The sequence below is a fragment of the Dendrobates tinctorius genome, unplaced genomic scaffold (genome assembly GCF_039654945.1).
Source record: "Dendrobates tinctorius isolate UK_male_01 unplaced genomic scaffold, ASM3965494v1 ptg000332l, whole genome shotgun sequence".
Classification (NCBI taxonomy): Eukaryota; Metazoa; Chordata; class Amphibia; order Anura; family Dendrobatidae; genus Dendrobates; species Dendrobates tinctorius.
The window spans coordinates 6,435,348-6,454,257 of record NW_027361998.1 but is presented as its reverse complement, the minus strand read 5'-3'; positions in this window follow the sequence as shown (position 1 = coordinate 6,454,257).

The following is an 18,910-nucleotide window of genomic DNA, read 5'->3' as shown; positions in this document are numbered from 1 at the left end:
CCAGACCTGAATGGAGACATGTAGATCCGAAAGATCTCCTTATGGTAGCTAAAGGAGTTGAACAAACAAGGATGATAAGACAACCTGTCATGTACAGTATGCTGGAGCACAAGGAAAATGTGACGAACGTCAGCTTACGCTGAGTCGTTTTCCTTTTGGATGAGTGGACCCTCTGGGCCATGGCACCCACCTAGGGTGAGCTAACCTAGTGAGGAACCACCCCCTATACAGGGAGTGTCAGGGGCAAGACCGAGGGGGTGAGCCACCACGACAGCTGGACCAGATGGCCGGCTCAGGGAAACAAGACAAGGCGAGACGAGACGTTAGCTCAAAGAAACTTCATTTAAGGAATGCTTCAGGGATAACATCAGGTACAAACATAACCAGAACAGGGACAACATAGCAATGTGCATGCAAGGGCATGCCAAAGTCCAAGCATGGTACGTGCAGATGGTAGGCGGAGGCACGATGACATCAAACTCCGGACAGCAAGCGAAGATCAACCGGGACATCAGGTTCTGAAGCTCTGTACGCAATCATCAGGATCCGGACATCCGAAAGTCAGCCAGGGTTCCATGCAAGGAAACAAGACAGGGTTAACGACATGATGCGTGTCAATGGACACGCCAGGTTTGGGTTCACAGGACGGAGGCCTGCGCATGCCAAGGGGCATGCCAGGGACGGGTACAAGGACGGAGACCTGCGCGTGCGAGGGCACGCCAGGGACGGGTTCAATGGCATCAGAATCCGGGGTGCTGGTATCGACCGACAGGGTCCAGGAAGCAGGCTACGGATATCAGCTCCGGACATCAGGCCGCAGTCATCTAGGTCCGGACCTCTGGCAGCGGTCGGCAGGTTACAGAATCCGGCAGGCAAACTAGGGTTCAGAGCAGAGCAAAAGAGGCAAAAGACTTTGTGCAAAAGTAGCACGAAAAGGCACAGTGCGAGAACCAGCGTGTGTGCAAGGGAGCATGGCGACCACAGCTGGGGGCACAGGCAGGTGGTACCGACGATGGCATAAGCAAGCGGGCACGACTAGAGGTGGCACTGCTGCGGCCATGCAGCCGGAGACCACTATAGCACTGGACGGGGGCACGGCTGAGGCACACAGGCGAGCACGGCTAGAGGCGGCACGACTGGGGCACACCAGGCAGGCACAGGCGACCAGGCACGTGCTTGGAGGCATGGAGCCACAAGGCAGGGCTAGGCAAAGGTACAGGACAGAGACGCATGCAGAGAGCACGGCAAAGCCTAGTACGAAAAGTGCAAGAGCGCACGAAACATCAGAGGCAAGGCAGAGAGTAGTAGAAAGGACCCTGCGCATGCAAAGGACATGCCAGGGGCAAATTACAAGGCGAGGCCTGTGCATACCTAGGGGCACGCCAGGGACAGGGCACAGAATGGAGGCCTGCACATGTAGACAGACACCTCAGGGACAGGGACAGAGTCTAGCAGCGCTAGAAGCCCAGAGCCGGGCCAAGGGAGAACCATGGGACTAGACAGGGTACAGATTGGAGGCCTGCACGTGTAGGAGACACACCAGGGACAGTCACAGAGCGAGGCCTGCACGTGTAAACAGACACGTCAGGGACAGGGTACAGAACGGAGGCCTGCATGTGCAGAGAGGCACGCCAGGGACAGGGTACAGAGACGAGGCCTGCACGTGTAGGGAGACACGTTAGAGACAGGGTACAGATACGAGGCCTGCACGTGTAGGGAGACACGTCAGGGACAGGATACAGAGACGAGGCCTGCATATGTAGGGAGACACGTCAGGGACAGGGACAGAGTCTAGCAGTGGAGCGTAGGCCAAAGCCCAGAGCTGGGCCAAGGGAGAACCTTGGGACTAGACAGGGTACAGAGCGGAGGCCTGCATGTGCAGAGAGGCATGCCAGGGACAGGGTACAGAGACGAGGCCTGCACGTGTAGGGAGACACGTCAGGGACAGGGTACAGAGACTGAGGCCTGCACATGTAGGGAGACACATCAGGGACAGGGTACAGAGACTGAGGCCTGCACGTGTAGGGCGACTCGTCAGGGACAGGGAACAGAGAGGGGTACCTGAAGCCACAGAGCAAAGCGAGACAGGAAACATGGAAAGAAACACGGAACAGAATCAGAACAAACAAGGACTACAAGGCAAAGCAAGGCAAAGACAAAACATGGCGCAAAGGACAAACACTAGACAAGGCATGAGACAAGAGACGGAATACGAGCACGGAGCGTGTGCAGAGACGCACTACAGAGCAAGGTGCAAGGGCACAGAATAGAGGGAGCAACCCCATAGACCAAGCAGCCATGCGGAGAAGCAACACAATACTCAGGCCCTGAGCATAGGAAGGGGCGGTCTGATATAGGACCTAGCACCACCACTTCTGGGTCAGGACCAGGGAAGAGCTTCCAGTACAGATCCTCCAGGATCACAGAGCGCAGTCACATGATCAGGATTCCAGACATGCAGGGATGATTGCAGAACCAGGCAGTGCAGGATCCTAGGAAAGGTCACATGATCAGGATTTCAGACATGCAGAGACGATTGCAGAACCAGACAGTGCAGGATCCTAGGAAAGGTCACATGATCAGAGTTTCTAGACATGCAGAGACGATTGCAGAACCAGACAGTGCAGGATCCTAGGAAAGGTCACATGATCAGGGTTTCAGACATGCAGAGACGAATGCAGAACCTGCCTATGCTGGAACATAGGAAGGACACATGATCAGGGATTCTAGAACAGAAACGCAGGCATCCTGCAGCTCAACAGACATGAGGTGAGTGTGCACACTGCTCTAGGGAACATGCAGGATAGCAGACATGAGATGTGCGTGCACACCGCTCCAGGAGTTCTTGAGGCAAAACAGACATGGTAGACATGACAGACATGGCGGACATGACAGAAAACAGTGGAGACGTAATAGGGGACCTAGGGACCTAGAAACAATGAGGTGCTGGAATTGTGGAGGAAATGGACATTACGCCCACTACTAGTGTTGAGCATTCCGATACCGCAAGTATCGGGTATCGGCCGATATCAGCGGTATCGGAATTCCGATACTTAATTCCGATACTTTTTTCATATCGGATTCCGGGATCGGAATCGGAATAGGAAGTTCCCATCATGCTATGAGCCTGCTTGCTTTGATTAAGCCAATGGGAATCCTCCGAAGTGTGGGCACATCCTGTTAGGCATGTAGGCATGTTAACTATTGGCATGGCTGTGATTGGCTGCCGAAATGATGTCATGATGCACTATAAAAGCCACCGCAGCCGCCATTTCTGGTCACTCTGCTGTGAATTCAGTTAGGGACAGGCTGCTGTAGAAGACTGTGAGGGACAGTTAGAAATAGCGATTCTAAAAACAATATTGTGCTTTATCCAGGCTACATAAACCACCACTGTAGCTTGCTTTTCCCTAGCAGCAGTGTTCACAGCTGTCTGCAAGGGCTGTGTGAGTGCAGCTCACGCTGTGGAGTGGGTCCTGCAGCCACGTCAGGCTGTAGGCCACCCAGTGTGATCACTGCTGCCTCATACATCTTTTATTTTTTGAGCTGCATTTTTTAAATAATTTCAATCTAGTGTGCTTCCATCCGTATCCATATACGTTGGTTGCAAACACTAGTAGTAGACAGCGGAGCCTTTCTGCAGCCTTTCAGTGCTAGTGTCCACTTTGCTGCACTGTTCACGGCTGTCTGAGAGGTCTCTGACTGTGTGTGAGTGCAGCTCACGCTGAGTAGTGTGTCCTGCAGCTACGTCTGGCTGTAGGACGCTCAGCGTGCGTCACTGCCTCACACATATTTTTATTTGAGTGCAGCTCATTTTTTCTTCTATTAGTGTGCATCCATCCGTCTCCATCTACGGTGGTTGCAAACACTATATAGGAGTACACAGCGGAGCCTTTCTGCAGCCTGTCAGTGCCAGTGCCCACTTAGCTGCACTGTTGACGGCTGTCTGAGAGGTCTCTGACTGTGTGTGAGTGCAGCTCACGCTGAGTAGAGTGTCCTGCAGCTACGTCTGGTTGTAGGACGCTCAACGTGCGTCACTGCCTCACACATATTTGTCTCTGAGTGCAGCTCATTTTTTCTTCTCCTATTAGTGTGCATCCATCCGTATCCATCAACATTGGTTGGTTGCAAACACTATATAGGAGTAGATAGAGGAGCCTTTTTTTCTGGCTTGTGCCCTGCCGGTGCAGCCAGATTAGTATTACCCAATTTTTTTGGAGCCTCATCTTTTGCATTGTAGGTTACCTGCCTGCATTGTAATAGCTCCAAAAAGTTGGTGATACTATCAGTTTCAATTCTTTGTTCTCATACTTTGAGTTTGTTTCAAACAAAGAAACCACATAAAAAGTTCACCAAACACTACATTTTGAACTTGTGTAGGCCACATCAGCTCCTATTAAAGTCTAGTCCACACACACACACACTTCATAAAATTAGTGTTTCTTGTACCTGTAACCAGCTGTTCAGGAATAAGCACACTAAGGCCCCCCTTTGTCCTTTTTTGCCTATCTTAAGCAGTCTTGCAAGATGAAGAAGGCAGGGAGTAAGGCGCGGGGGCGTGGGCGTGGGCGTGGAGTTTCAGCAGGGAGAGGACGTGGGGATTCTGCAGGGAGAGGACGTGGGGATTCTACAGGTAGAGGACGTGGGGATTCTGGGCCTGCTGCGGGCACCAGTGGATCAGCATCCCCCAGTTTTAGCAGGCAACAGTCCTTTATGCGCAGCTTTGTAGGACCTCAACGTACCCCACTGCTGCGGGAGGAACAAATTGAAGCCGTTGTCGGATGGATGGCAGCTAACGCATCGACTTCAATTACTTCCGCATCCTCTCAGGGTCAGAGCACCGAAGAGCAACCATCTGTCTCTTCACCACCTGCCAAAGTGCCCAGGCAGTCAGAGAGACATGGACAGGAGCCATCACAATCTCTACTTCTGTTCTCGGAATCTGTTGGCTTGGAAAGAGGGGGCCAGCCAAGCAGCATTCCTGAATGTGAAGAAGAGGGAGTATGCAGTGATGCGCAACTTCTTTGTCCCTCTGAATCTGAAGAGGCGAGTGGGCCAGTGCCTATGGTCAGCACACCTCAGTACGCATCAGATGATGACGAGACTCAGTTGCCACTTTCTGGTGCGTACGGTGCTGGCGAGACAACCCCGGAGAAGCAGCTGTTTGAAGAGGGGAGGGAAGATGATGAGGTCCTTGACCCATCATGGCGTGAGCAACAGGAAGGTGGTGGGAGCAGCTCGGAGGAAGAGATTCCCCTACCGGCCAAAACAGGAGGCAGAGGGAGGGGGAAGACTTGGTTGCCTGTACCCTCCACTTCGGCACCCGTTAGGAGCATTCCTCCTTCCAAAGGCAAACCGGGCGCTCACAAGAGTTGCAGTGCGTGGTCCTTTTTTGACACAGTTGCAGATGACATTTGCTTTGTCAAATGCAAGCTGTGTCATCAGAGAGTCAAAAGAGGGAGAAATGTCAGCAACCTCAATACCACAAATATGTGGAAACATGTGCGCACCAAGCACGAGTTGGAGTTGCATAGACACCCTCAAGACGTAGGCCAACGTACAGCACCACCTACCACCTCTTCAGTTCGTGTTGGGCCCTCTTCCTCCAGCTCACACACTGCTGGTTCGGCTTCCTCACAGGATCGCCAAGGAAGAACCTCTGCCACTGTTGTCCGGAGACCCTGTCAGATTCCACCCATAACAGCACGTTCCCATCCATCACAGCCATCGGTAGCACAGGCATGGGATAAAAGGCGCCCTTACTCGGCAAACCATCCCCGAGCACAGTCTCTGAATGCTGGCATTGCCAAACTTCTGGCAGTTGAAATGCTGTCATTCAGGCTGGTGGACACTGACACCTTCCGGGACTTAATGGCATTGGCAGTCCCCCAATACAACGTGCCCAGCCGCTTTTATTTCAGCAGGCGAGCCGTCCCTGCCCTGCAGAAACATGTTGAGGGCAAAATAAAACATGCGCTACTAAACGCCGTTAGTAGCAAGGTCCACCTGACCACCGATGCGTGGACCAGTAACCATGGACAGGGACGATACCTTTCCCTCACTGCCCACTGGGTCAATGTTGTGGAGCCGGGTACGGATCTGGAGAGTGGCGCTGTACGTGTTCTTCCAACGCCACGGATTGCAGGACTCCAGTCTGTACACATAGACTCCTCCTCCTACTCAAGTTCCTCAGAAACAGCAGAGCAGGAGCCTGTTACGACCGATATGAGCACAGCCGTGGCCAAACGTCAACAGGCTGTACTCAAATTAATTTATTTGGGGAATCGAAGCCACACAGCGCAGGAGCTCTGGAATGCTATCAAGCTGGAGAGCGATGTGTGGTTTGGGCCAGCGAATCTCCAGCCGGGCTTGGTAGTGTGTGACAATGGCCGAAATCTGGTGGCAGCTCTTGGCCTAGGCAACCTCACACACATCCCATGTCTGGCACATGTTCTTAACTTGGTCGTGCAGAGCTTTCTGAGGGACTATCCGGATCTTGATGCACTGTTGCACAAGGTCCGCATAGAGTGCGCTCACTTGCGACGTTCCAGCACGGCAAGATCGCGCCTCGCTGCTCTGCAGCGACGATTTGGCCTTCCGGAACATCGCATCATATGTGACCTACCCACCCGGTGGAATTCAACGTTACATATGTTGGAGCGGTTGTGTGAGCAGCAGGCAGCAGTCATGGAGTACCAGCTGCATCAGGCGCAAACAAGTCGCACTGTGCGCCGTTCACACTTCAGCACCATTGAGTGGGCCTCTATGAAGGACATCTGCCTCGTTTTGCGTGCCTTCGATGAATCCACGCGGATGGCGAGTGCAGATGATGCACTAGTCAGCATGACTGTCCCCCTTATCTGCCTGCTTCAACAAACACTGCAAGCACTAAGGGATGAGGTTTCAGAAGAGGTGGAGGATGAGGAGTCCCAAATGCCATCTGCTTCTGGACAGTCTGCGCTACGTGTTTCCTCACAAAGGCCTAGGCAGGGGACACTTTGTGAGGAGGATGAGGAGGAGTCGATGGAGGAGGAAGACATCTCTCCAGAGGAGGGAGGTACACAAACCTCTACTCAGTATGTACAGCGAGGGTGGGGTGATGCAGAGCAGGTCGAGGTCACGCCTCAAACAGGGGACAGCGGTTCTTTGGCAGTTGGGAGTCTGCAGCACATGGTTGATTTCATGCTGCAGTGCCTGAGAAACGACCGCCGCATCGCCCACATTCTCGTCTCGGCTGATTATTGGGTGTACACCCTCCTAGATCCTCGCTACCGGGACAGCGTACAAAGGCTCATACCAACGTTGAACCGGGAGCGTAAAATGCGGGAGTACGAAGAGTCACTGGTGCAGTCCATAATGTTTTCCATTCCACCCGACAGCATTGTTGCAAGTGCTTTACAAAGCAGCTCTGTGCGTCGAGGCAGTGGAGGAAACTCTGCACAAAGAGGGAGCAGAGGCAGTGCCGCAGCACAAGGCAAGACCACTATGGCCCAAATGTGGCAAAGTTTTGTGTGTCCACCACAATTGTCTACACCATCAGCGACGCCTCGAGTCAGCAGGAGGCAACGCTTCCGTCAGATGGTGTCAGACTACATGTCTTGCCCTGTCGCTGTACTCCCAGATGGCTCTTCCCCCTTCAAGTTTTGGGTCTCTAAGCTGGATACATGGCCAGAGCTTAGCCAGTATGCATTGGAGGTGCTGGCTTGCCCTGCTGCCAGTGTATTATCGGAACGTGTCTTTAGTGCCGCAGGTGGTGTACTAACAGACCGTCGCACGCGACTATCTTCCGATAATGTTGACCGGCTGACTTTTCTGAAAATGAACAAGGCCTGGATCTCCAAAGACTTTGCCATTCCTCTTACAGACTAAATTAGTGGTTGGCAACTGTATCCAGGTCTGCTGGTGTGTTCATTTTTCTACCACCTGAACTATAATCCCTGTGCTTCAACACAGCCAGTTGTCGCTCAGATGTGTCGTCTGCACAGAGAAACACACTAGCTCCTGTGTTACTGGGGTTCAGTAATGCCAGCTGATCCCCTGCTGTGTGGACGGCAGAGTCACCAGCTCCATCAACATTCAAACCACTACTGATTTTTAACCGTGCCCAACTTAGGTCTCTGGCTCCACTGTCTCTACTATTTCCCCTGACCTCCAACCCCGCCATCTACATCTCTGAAGTGGCGTCAGCACAATCTACACTTGTTCCTGTGTTCCTGTGGCTCAGTCCCATCAGTTTATCCCCTGATGTGTGTCCGGCAAGGTCTCCTGCTCTGTCCACATTCCCATAACCAGTAGTGGGAATGAGGACAGAGCTGGCGAACTTGCCGGACAAACATCAGGGGATCAACTGATGGGACTGAGCACCAGTAACACAGGAACAAGTGTAGATTGTGCTGACGCCACTTCAGAGATGTAGCTGGCGGGGTTGGAGGCCAGGGTAAATAGTAGAGACAGTGGAGCCAGAGGCCTAAGTGGAGCATGGTTAGAATCAGTAGTAGTCCACAACCTCCATAAAAACCGCTGCCCATTGGCCTCTGCATGCGGCATGCGTAATCCTGGGCACCAACAGCGTCAGTTGGTGTTCAGAAGTGTCGTCTCCACAGAGCCAAACACATTCGTTCAAGTGTTAGTGGGGTTCAGCACTGCCAGCTGTTCCCCTGCTGTGGAGATGGCAAGTCTCCTGCTGCATTCACCTGCCAAAATCCAGTAGGCCCCAGCCTGCTCCTCGCCTAATCCTGGGCTCCAACAGCGTCAGTTGGTGTTCAGAAGTGTCGTCTCCACAGAACCAAACACATTCGTTCAAGTGTTAGTGGGGTTCAGCACTGCCAGCTGTTCCCCTGCTGTGGAGATGGCAAGTCTCCTGCTGCATTCACCTGCCAAAATCCAGTAGGCCCCAGCCTGCTCCTCGCCTAATCCTGGGCTCCAACAGCGTCAGTTGGTGTTCAGAAGTGTCGTCTCCACAGAGCCAAACACATTCGTTCAAGTGTTAGTGGGGTTCAGCACTGCCAGCTGTTCCCCTGCTGTGGAGATGGCAAGTCTCCTGCTGCCTTCACCTGCCAAAATCCAGTAGGCCCCAGCCTGCTCCTCGCCTAATCCTGGGCTCCAACAGCGTCAGTTGGTGTTCAGAAGTGTCGTCTCCACAGAGCCAAACACATTCGTTCAAGTGTTAGTGGGGTTCAGCACTGCCAGCTGTTCCCCTGCTGTGGAGATGGCAAGTCTCCTGCTGCCTTCACCTGCCAAAATCCAGTAGGCCCCAGCCTGCTCCTCGCCTAATCCTGGGCTCCAACAGCGTCAGTTGGTGTTCAGAAGTGTCGTCTCCACAGAACCAAACACATTCGTTCAAGTGTTAGTGGGGTTCAGCACTGCCAGCTGTTCCCCTGCTGTGGAGATGGCAGTCTCTCCTGCTGTCTCCGCATTACAAAGACAGTAGGCCTCTGCCTACACCCTCCTATTTCCTGGGCTTCAACACAGCCAGTTGTAGTTCGGAAGTGCCGTCCACACGGAAAGAGACACTTGCTCCCGTGTCTCAGTGGGGTTCAGTAACGTCAGCTGATCCCCTGCTGTGTGGATGGCAGTCTCTCCTGCTGTCACCTCATTCAAAATTCAGTAGGCCTCTGCCTACACCCTCCTATTTCCTGGGCTTCAACACAGCCAGTTGTAGTTCGGAAGTGCCGTCCACACGGAAAGAGACACTTGCTCCCGTGTCTCAGTGGGGTTCAGTAACGTCAGCTGATCCCCTGCTGTGTGGATGGCAGTCTCTCCTGCTGTAAACTCATTCAAAATACAGTAGGCCTCTGCCTACACCCTCCTATTTCCTGGGCTTCAACACAGCCAGTTGTAGTTCGGAAGTGCCGTCCACACGGAAAGAGATACTTGCTCCCGTGTCTCAGTGGGGTTCAGTAACGTCAGCTGATCCCCTGCTGTGTGGATGGCAGTCTCTCCTGCTGTCACCTCATTCAAAATTCAGTAGGCCTCTGCCTACACCCTCCTATTTCCTGGGCTTCAACACAGCCAGTTGTAGTTCGGAAGTGCCGTCCACACGGAAAGAGACACTTGCTCCCGTGTCTCAGTGGGGTTCAGTAACGTCAGCTGATCCCCTGCTGTGTGGATGGCAGTCTCTCCTGCTGTCACCTCATTCAAAATTCAGTAGGCCTCTGCCTACACCCTCCTATTTCCTGGGCTTCAACACAGCCAGTTGTAGTTCGGAAGTGCCGTCCACACGGAAAGAGATACTTGCTCCCGTGTCTCAGTGGGGTTCAGTAACGTCAGCTGATCCCCTGCTGTGTGGATGGCAGTCTCTCCTGCTGTAAACTCATTCAAAATACAGTAGGCCTCTGCCTACACCCTCCTATTTCCTGGGCTTCAACACAGCCAGTTGTAGTTCGGAAGTGCCGTCCACACGGAAAGAGACACTTGCTCCCGTGTCTCAGTGGGGTTCAGTAACGTCAGCTGATCCCCTGCTGTGTGGATGGCAGTCTCTCCTGCTGTCACCTCATTCAAAATTCAGTAGGCCTCTGCCTACACCCTCCTATTTCCTGGGCTTCAACACAGCCAGTTGTAGTTCGGAAGTGCCGTCCACACGGAAAGAGATACTTGCTCCCGTGTCTCAGTGGGGTTCAGTAACGTCAGCTGATCCCCTGCTGTGTGGATGGCAGTCTCTCCTGCTGTAAACTCATTCAAAATACAGTAGGCCTCTGCCTACACCCTCCTATTTCCTGGGCTTCAACACAGCCAGTTGTAGTTCGGAAGTGCCGTCCACACGGAAAGAGACACTTGCTCCCGTGTCTCAGTGGGGTTCAGTAACGTCAGCTGATCCCCTGCTGTGTGGATGGCAGTCTCTCCTGCTGTCACCTCATTCAAAATTCAGTAGGCCTCTGCCTACACCCTCCTATTTCCTGGGCTTCAACACAGCCAGTTGTAGTTCGGAAGTGCCGTCCACACGGAAAGAGACACTTGCTCCCGTGTCTCAGTGGGGTTCAGTAACGTCAGCTGATCCCCTGCTGTGTGGATGGCAGTCTCTCCTGCTGTAAACTCATTCAAAATACAGTAGGCCTCTGCCTACACCCTCCTATTTCCTGGGCTTCAACACAGCCAGTTGTAGTTCGGAAGTGCCGTCCACACGGAAAGAGATACTTGCTCCCGTGTCTCAGTGGGGTTCAGTAACGTCAGCTGATCCCCTGCTGTGTGGATGGCAGTCTCTCCTGCTGTAAACTCATTCAAAATACAGTAGGCCTCTGCCTACACCCTCCTATTTCCTGGGCTTCAACACAGCCAGTTGTAGTTCGGAAGTGCCGTCCACACGGAAAGAGATACTTGCTCCCGTGTCTCAGTGGGGTTCAGTAACGTCAGCTGATCCCCTGCTGTGTGGATGGCAGTCTCTCCTGCTGTAAACTCATTCAAAATACAGTAGGCCTCTGCCTACACCCTCCTATTTCCTGGGCTTCAACACAGCCAGTTGTAGTTCGGAAGTGCCGTCCACACGGAAAGAGATACTTGCTCCCGTGTCTCAGTGGGGTTCAGTAACGTCAGCTGATCCCCTGCTGTGTGGATGGCAGTCTCTCCTGCTGTAAACTCATTCAAAATACAGTAGGCCTCTGCCTACACCCTCCTATTTCCTGGGCTTCAACACAGCCAGTTGTAGTTCGGAAGTGCCGTCCACACGGAAAGAGACACTTGCTCCCGTGTCTCAGTGGGGTTCAGTAACGTCAGCTGATCCCCTGCTGTGTGGATGGCAGTCTCTCCTGCTGTCACCTCATTCAAAATTCAGTAGGCCTCTGCCTACACCCTCCTATTTCCTGGGCTTCAACACAGCCAGTTGTAGTTCGGAAGTGCCGTCCACACGGAAAGAGACACTTGCTCCCGTGTCTCAGTGGGGTTCAGTAACGTCAGCTGATCCCCTGCTGTGTGGATGGCAGTCTCTCCTGCTGTCACCTCATTCAAAATTCAGTAGGCCTCTGCCTACACCCTCCTATTTCCTGGGCTTCAACACAGCCAGTTGTAGTTCGGAAGTGCCGTCCACACGGAAAGAGACACTTGCTCCCGTGTCTCAGTGGGGTTCAGTAACGTCAGCTGATCCCCTGCTGTGTGGATGGCAGTCTCTCCTGCTGTAAACTCATTCAAAATACAGTAGGCCTCTGCCTACACCCTCCTATTTCCTGGGCTTCAACACAGCCAGTTGTAGTTCGGAAGTGCCGTCCACACGGAAAGAGATACTTGCTCCCGTGTCTCAGTGGGGTTCAGTAACGTCAGCTGATCCCCTGCTGTGTGGATGGCAGTCTCTCCTGCTGTAAACTCATTCAAAATACAGTAGGCCTCTGCCTACACCCTCCTATTTCCTGGGCTTCAACACAGCCAGTTGTAGTTCGGAAGTGCCGTCCACACGGAAAGAGATACTTGCTCCCGTGTCTCAGTGGGGTTCAGTAACGTCAGCTGATCCCCTGCTGTGTGGATGGCAGTCTCTCCTGCTGTAAACTCATTCAAAATACAGTAGGCCTCTGCCTACACCCTCCTATTTCCTGGGCTTCAACACAGCCAGTTGTAGTTCGGAAGTGCCGTCCACACGGAAAGAGACACTTGCTCCCGTGTCTCAGTGGGGTTCAGTAACGTCAGCTGATCCCCTGCTGTGTGGATGGCAGTCTCTCCTGCTGTAAACTCATTCAAAATACAGTAGGCCTCTGCCTACACCCTCCTATTTCCTGGGCTTCAACACAGCCAGTTGTAGTTCGGAAGTGCCGTCCACACGGAAAGAGATACTTGCTCCCGTGTCTCAGTGGGGTTCAGTAATGTCAGCTGATCCCCTGCTGTGTGGATGGCAAAGTCTCCTGCTGCCTACACAGTCGTACCACTACTGATTTTTAACCGTGCTCCAATTAGGCCTGTGGCTCCACTGTCTCTCGTATTTCCCCTGTCCTCCAACCCTACCAGTTACAGCTCCGAAGTGGCGTCTGCACAATCCACACTTGTTCCTGTGTTACAGGTGTTCAGTCCGATCAGTTAATCCCCTGATGTGTGTCCGGCAATGTCGCCTGCTCTGTCCACATTCCCATTATCGGAATGTGGACAGAGCAGGCGACATTGCCGGACACACATCAGGGGATTAACTGACCGGACTGAACACCTGTAACACAGGAACAAGTGTGGATTGTGCAGACGCCACTTCGGAGCTGTAACTGGCGGGGTTGGAGGACAGGGGAAATACGAAAATCAGTGAATCCACAGGCCTAAGTGGAGCTTGGTTCAAATTAGTAGTCTACAACCGATCTTAAAATTTCTTCAATGCAGCCTAAGCCTGCTCCGTGCTTGTCCCTGGGCTTCAACACAGCCAGTTGTTGCTCGGAAGTGCCGTCTTCACAGAGTAAAACACTAGCTCCTGTGTTTGTGGGGTTCAGTAACGTCAGCTGTTCCCCTGCTGTTTTGATGGCAATCTGTCCTGCTGCCTCCCAATTGACAGCACATCAGGCCTCAGCCTGCTAAGTGCTTGTCCTGGGCTCCAACATCGCCAGTTGCTGCTCATAACTGACTTTGGCACGGGTACTCCCTCCTGCCCAGCTTGGTTCCAGCCCTGCCTGCTGTTTCCGGGAAGTGTCAATGTCAGTTTGCCACCCCAAGTTGCCATGTCGTGTTGCGGTTGGGTTAGCCGAGGCTAGGGTGCCAGCAGTTTAGGTGCTTCCTATGTGGACTGCGGGTTCTGGTAAGAAAGGCTTGTTCCGTAGTGCCAGTAGGACAAGCCCCCCCTGTAGGACTGTGTGATTCGGTAACTGCGGCCAGCTTGCGGCATGCCAACTTTGCTTTTCAGGGGTAACTTCTGATACCCCTCCGGGTTCCAGCACCGTCAGCTGGTTCTCATCAGAGCCTTTGGCCTAGGTGCCTCCATCTCGGTATCCGAGTTCCAGCAACGTCTGCTGGTCCTTGGTAGTGCTTTGTAGCACAGGTACCTCCTGCTTAGTAACCGGGTTCCAGCACCGTCAGCTGGTCCTCGGTTGTGCCATTGGCTCTTATTCCTTCTGCTGCCCCTCCGGGTGCCAGCACTGTCAGCTGGTCCTCGCTATTTCCATTTGCTCTTGCAGCTTATGCTACCCCTCCGGGTTCCAGCACCGTCAGCTGGTTCTCGTCAGAGCCTTTGGCCTAGGTGCCTCCATCTCGGTATCCGAGTTCCGGCAACGTCTGCTGGTCCTTGGTAGTGCTTTGTAGCACAGGTACCTCCTGCTTAGTAACCGGGTTCCAGCACCGTCAGCTGGTCCTCGGTAGTGCCATTGGCTCTTGTTCCTTCTGCTGCCCCTCCGGGTGCCAGTACCGTCAGCTGGTTCAAGAGGACAAAGAACAGGAAGACAACCACCAAGATGCAGAACAACAAGAGAGAGAAGACAAAGAAGCATAAAAAAAACAAAGCAGAAGAACATTAAGCATAAGACTAATACTCTGAGCAAATGATATTATCTTATTTATAAGCAGAAGAAGACTAAGCAGTGTATGGGGGTGAGTCCGTTCCTCCTCGTGGTGCCCCTGGAAAAGGCCTGCTTCTGCAGGCCAAACTGAACGCGGACAAATCCTGTTGTAAATCTTTTGTGACAGGCAGAACGGAAGGTGTAAACTTCTAACTTTTCTAGATAACAACTACAGGAATGCCTGACACAAACAAGAATATGATGAAGAAGAATAGGAAGAAGATGAAGAAGCTGAATATGTAGAATAATAATTTTTGAATAAGAAGAATATGAAGAATGTAAGAAAAGGAAGAAGAAGAAGAAGAAGAAGAAGAATGTAAAAAAAGGAAGTAGAAGAAGAAGAAGAAGAATGTAAAAAAAGGAATAAGAAGAAGAATGTAAAAAAAGGAAGTAGAAGAAGAAGAAGAAGAATGTAAAAAAAGGAAGTAGAAGAAGAAGAAGAAGAATGTAAAAAAAGGAAGTAGAAGAAGAAGACATACATGTCTGGCAAAATATAAATGAGGCTAACATAGTCAATATCTTTGTAACTCCTAACATCTTTAAAAAAAAAAGTTTAATTCCTGCTATTCCATTTGATTGGGCTAAACCTCTATGGCTTTAATGTCTCCTCCACCTCCCACAATACATTCTACATTATTCTTAGTTGTTTTTCTTCATGTAGAATTAACCTACAAGGAAAGAAAGGTTTTTTTTTAATTCCGATATTTTGGCCCCATTGACTTGCATTGGTTCCCGGTATCGGAATCGGCGATACCGATACTTTTTTTTAAGATCGGCCGATCCATTCCGATCCGATATTTTCAAGTATCGGCTGGTATCGCTCAACTCTACCCACTACTGCAAAAACCCTATTAATGAGACTAAGAAGACAAATCTTTCACCTCCTTCACCTTCAGACTAGGAAACTGTCAACCCAGTGACAAATACAGTGGGGCAAAAAAGTATTTAGTCAGTCAGCAATAGTGCAAGTTCCACCACTTAAAAAGATGAGAGGCGTCTGTAATTTACATCATAGGTAGACCTCAACTATGGGAGACAAACTGAGAAAAAAAAATCCAGAAAATCACATTGTCTGTTTTTTTTTAATATTATTTGCATATTATGGTGGAAAATAAGTATTTGGTCAGAAACAAGCAAACAAGATTTCTGGCTCTCACAGACCTGTAACTTCTTCTTTAAGAGTCTCCTCTTTCCTCCACTCATTACCTGTAGTAATGGCACCTGTTTAAACTTGTTATCAGTATAAAAAGACACCTGTGCACACCCTCAAACAGTCTGACTCCAAACTCCACGATGGTGAAGACCAAAGAGCTATCAAAGGACACCAGAAACAAAATTGTAGCCCTGCACCAGGCTGGGAAGACTGAATCTGCAATAGCCAACCAGCATGGAGTGAAGAAATCAACTGTGGGAGCAATAATTAGAAAATGGAAGACATACAAGACCACTGATAATCTCCCTCGATCTGGTGCTCCACGCAAAATCCCACCCCGTGGGGTCAGAATGATCACAAGAACGGTGAGCAAAAATCCCAGAACCACGTGGGGGGACCTAGTGAATGAACTGCAGAGAGCTGGGACCAATGTAACAAGGCCTACCATAAGTAACACACTACGCCACCATGGACTCAGATCCTGAAGTGCCAGACGTGTCCCACTGCTTAAGCCTGTACATGTCCGGGCCCGTCTGAAGTTTGCTAGAGAGCATTTGGATGATCCAGAGGAGTTTTGGGAGAATGTCCTATGGTCTGATGAAACCAAACTGGAACTGTTTGGTAGAAACACAACTTGTCGTGTTTGGAGGAAAAAGAATACTGAGTTGCATCCATCAAACACCATACCTACTGTAAAGCATGGTGGTGGAAACATCATGCTTTGGGGCTGTTTCTCTGCAAAGGGGCCAGGACGACTGATCCGGGTACATGAAAGAATGAATGGGGCCATGTATCGTGAGATTTTGAGTGCAAACCTCCTTCCATCAGCAATGGCATTGCAGATGAAACATGGCTGGGTCTTTCAACATGACAATGATCCAAAGCACACCACCAGGGCAACGAAGGAGTGGCTTCGTAAGAAGCATTTCAAGGTCCTGGAGTGGCCTAGCCAGTCTCCAGATCTCAACCCTATAGAAAACCTTTGGAGGGAGTTGAAAGTCCGTGTTGCCAAGCGAAAAGCCAAAAACATCACTGCTCTAGAGGAGATCTGCATGGAGGAATGGGCCAACATACCAACAACAGTGTGTGGCAACCTTGTGAAGACTTACAGAAAACGTTTGACCTCTGTCATTGCCAACAAAGGATATATCACAAAGTATTGAGATGAAATTTTGTTTCTGACCAAATACTTATTTTCCACCATAATATGCAAATAAAATGAAAAAAAAACAGACAATGTGATTTTCTGGATTTTTTTTTCTCAGTTTGTCTCCCATAGTTGAGGTCTACCTATGATGTAAATTACAGACGCCTCTCATCTTTTTAAGTGGTGGAACTTGCACTATTGCTGACTGACTAAATACTTTTTTGCCCCACTGTATGTACCCTTTTCTTGTCCCCTCCGAACCTGGTCCTGCCTTGATGACCACCATAACAATGCCAGGGGGAAAGAAGCAGAATTTTTGATCACTAACGAGATTGTGGAATGTGTGGGGGGGTAGAGGGACAAGTGACTGAAGCCCCTATATCTAAACAAATAAGACTAAAATTACGATATAGCCAAGAGGTGCTTACAAAACTTATTGTTAGTGACAATACCCCTATGAATTTACTGTCATGATTAAATTAAAAGAAGGAACCACTCCTCCCTGTTTAAAGCAATACCCCTTGAGCCCAGCCAAATCAATGGCCCCGAGCAGGGATAGTAAAGAGTATGTTAATGCAGGGGATCTGGTGCAAAGATCTTCCCCCTGCAACACCCCTTTGTATCCCATTAAGAAAAAAGGACCCAAGGGTTCCCTTGACACTTACAGAATGGTTCATGACTTAAGGGCTATTAATGATATTACACACAATACTGTCACAGATCCCAGTGATGTCAAAATGTTTCACAGTCACTGATTTAGCGGGTGCATTGTTCTCTGCACCCTGCACCCTGACTGTCAGTATCGTTTTCTTTTACTCATGAAGGTAAACAATATTGTTGGACAGTCCTCCCACAAAGGGGGAAATAAATCCCCTGCCATCTATTCAGCCTCGATGGCAGGGATCCTTGAGTAGTGGCAACCACCTCATCCGCTGATTGTACTATTACAGTACGTGGATGACCTTTTGCTCTTCTGCCCGAACCAGATGTCCTGCAGGGAAGCCACAGGTTTCTTGCTGTTCTTTTTAGCAGGCACTGGTTGCAAAGTCTCACGTGACAAACTACAGTATTGCAAACAAAAGGTGACATTTCTAGGCCTCTGTATTGCTAAAGTATAAGACACCTGACTGAAAACAGGCGGTGCAGATACAACAGCATAGAGGAACACAGAGACCGATAGCTTACTACTTAGCACAATTAGACCCAGTGATCAGAGGGTCATCTACGTGTGTCCGTGCGGTAGGAGCAGCGGCACTACTACTAGGAAAGGCATGTGGGATCACACTGACTTTTCCTTTGACAATCTATTCCCCACATGACATCCATGCCATACTCGTACAAGTTCAACCAAAACATCTGTCTATGGCCAGACAGCTCCGACTTGAATTGCTCTACTAATTACTGAGTATGTCACCCTCAAAAGATGTAGTGTTCTGAATCTAGCCACCCTCCTGCCTGTGGATTCAGAAAAGGGGGAATTGGTGACCGTATTAGCAAGTGAGGAAGAATACTTTGACATGACGCATGAACATGACTGCATAGAACTGATGAGTCAGGAGACAGTTGGGTTTGCACATGAAAAAACCCGTTCCTACTGCAGATTTTGAGTTTTTTGTAGATGGCTCCAGATACCACCAGGATGGACGATTCTACACTGGATATGCAGTAGTATCCTCACATGAGGTAATCCGAGCAGAACCAATCTCTCCTCACATGTCGGCACAGGAGGCAGAGTTGAAGGCACTCACTGAGGAGTGTAGAGCCGCTGCAGGTAAAGTTGCTAATATTTACACAGATTCGAATTATGCATTGGGAATAGCCCATGATTATGGCCCTATCTGGAGAAGCAGAGTGTTTCTTACATCAGCCGGTAAGCCCATTGAAAATGCAGAGCTGGTGAAACAATTAATGCAGGCATTGATGTTACCAGTCCAGGTGGGCATTGTCAAGGTAAAAGCACACACGAACAGTGACTCCTGTGGAGGTAAAAAGCAACAGAAGGGCGGCAATGCTGATAAAGTAGCAGCAAGGCGGCCTAGGGAGCAGTGGACGGTAGCGGGGAGTCAGCGTATTCCAGCCACACTGAGCATAGATGTCCTGAAATCTCTCCAGCAACAGGCTGCCCAAGCAGAGAAGGTACACCGGGGGAGACTGGGAGCTGAGCTG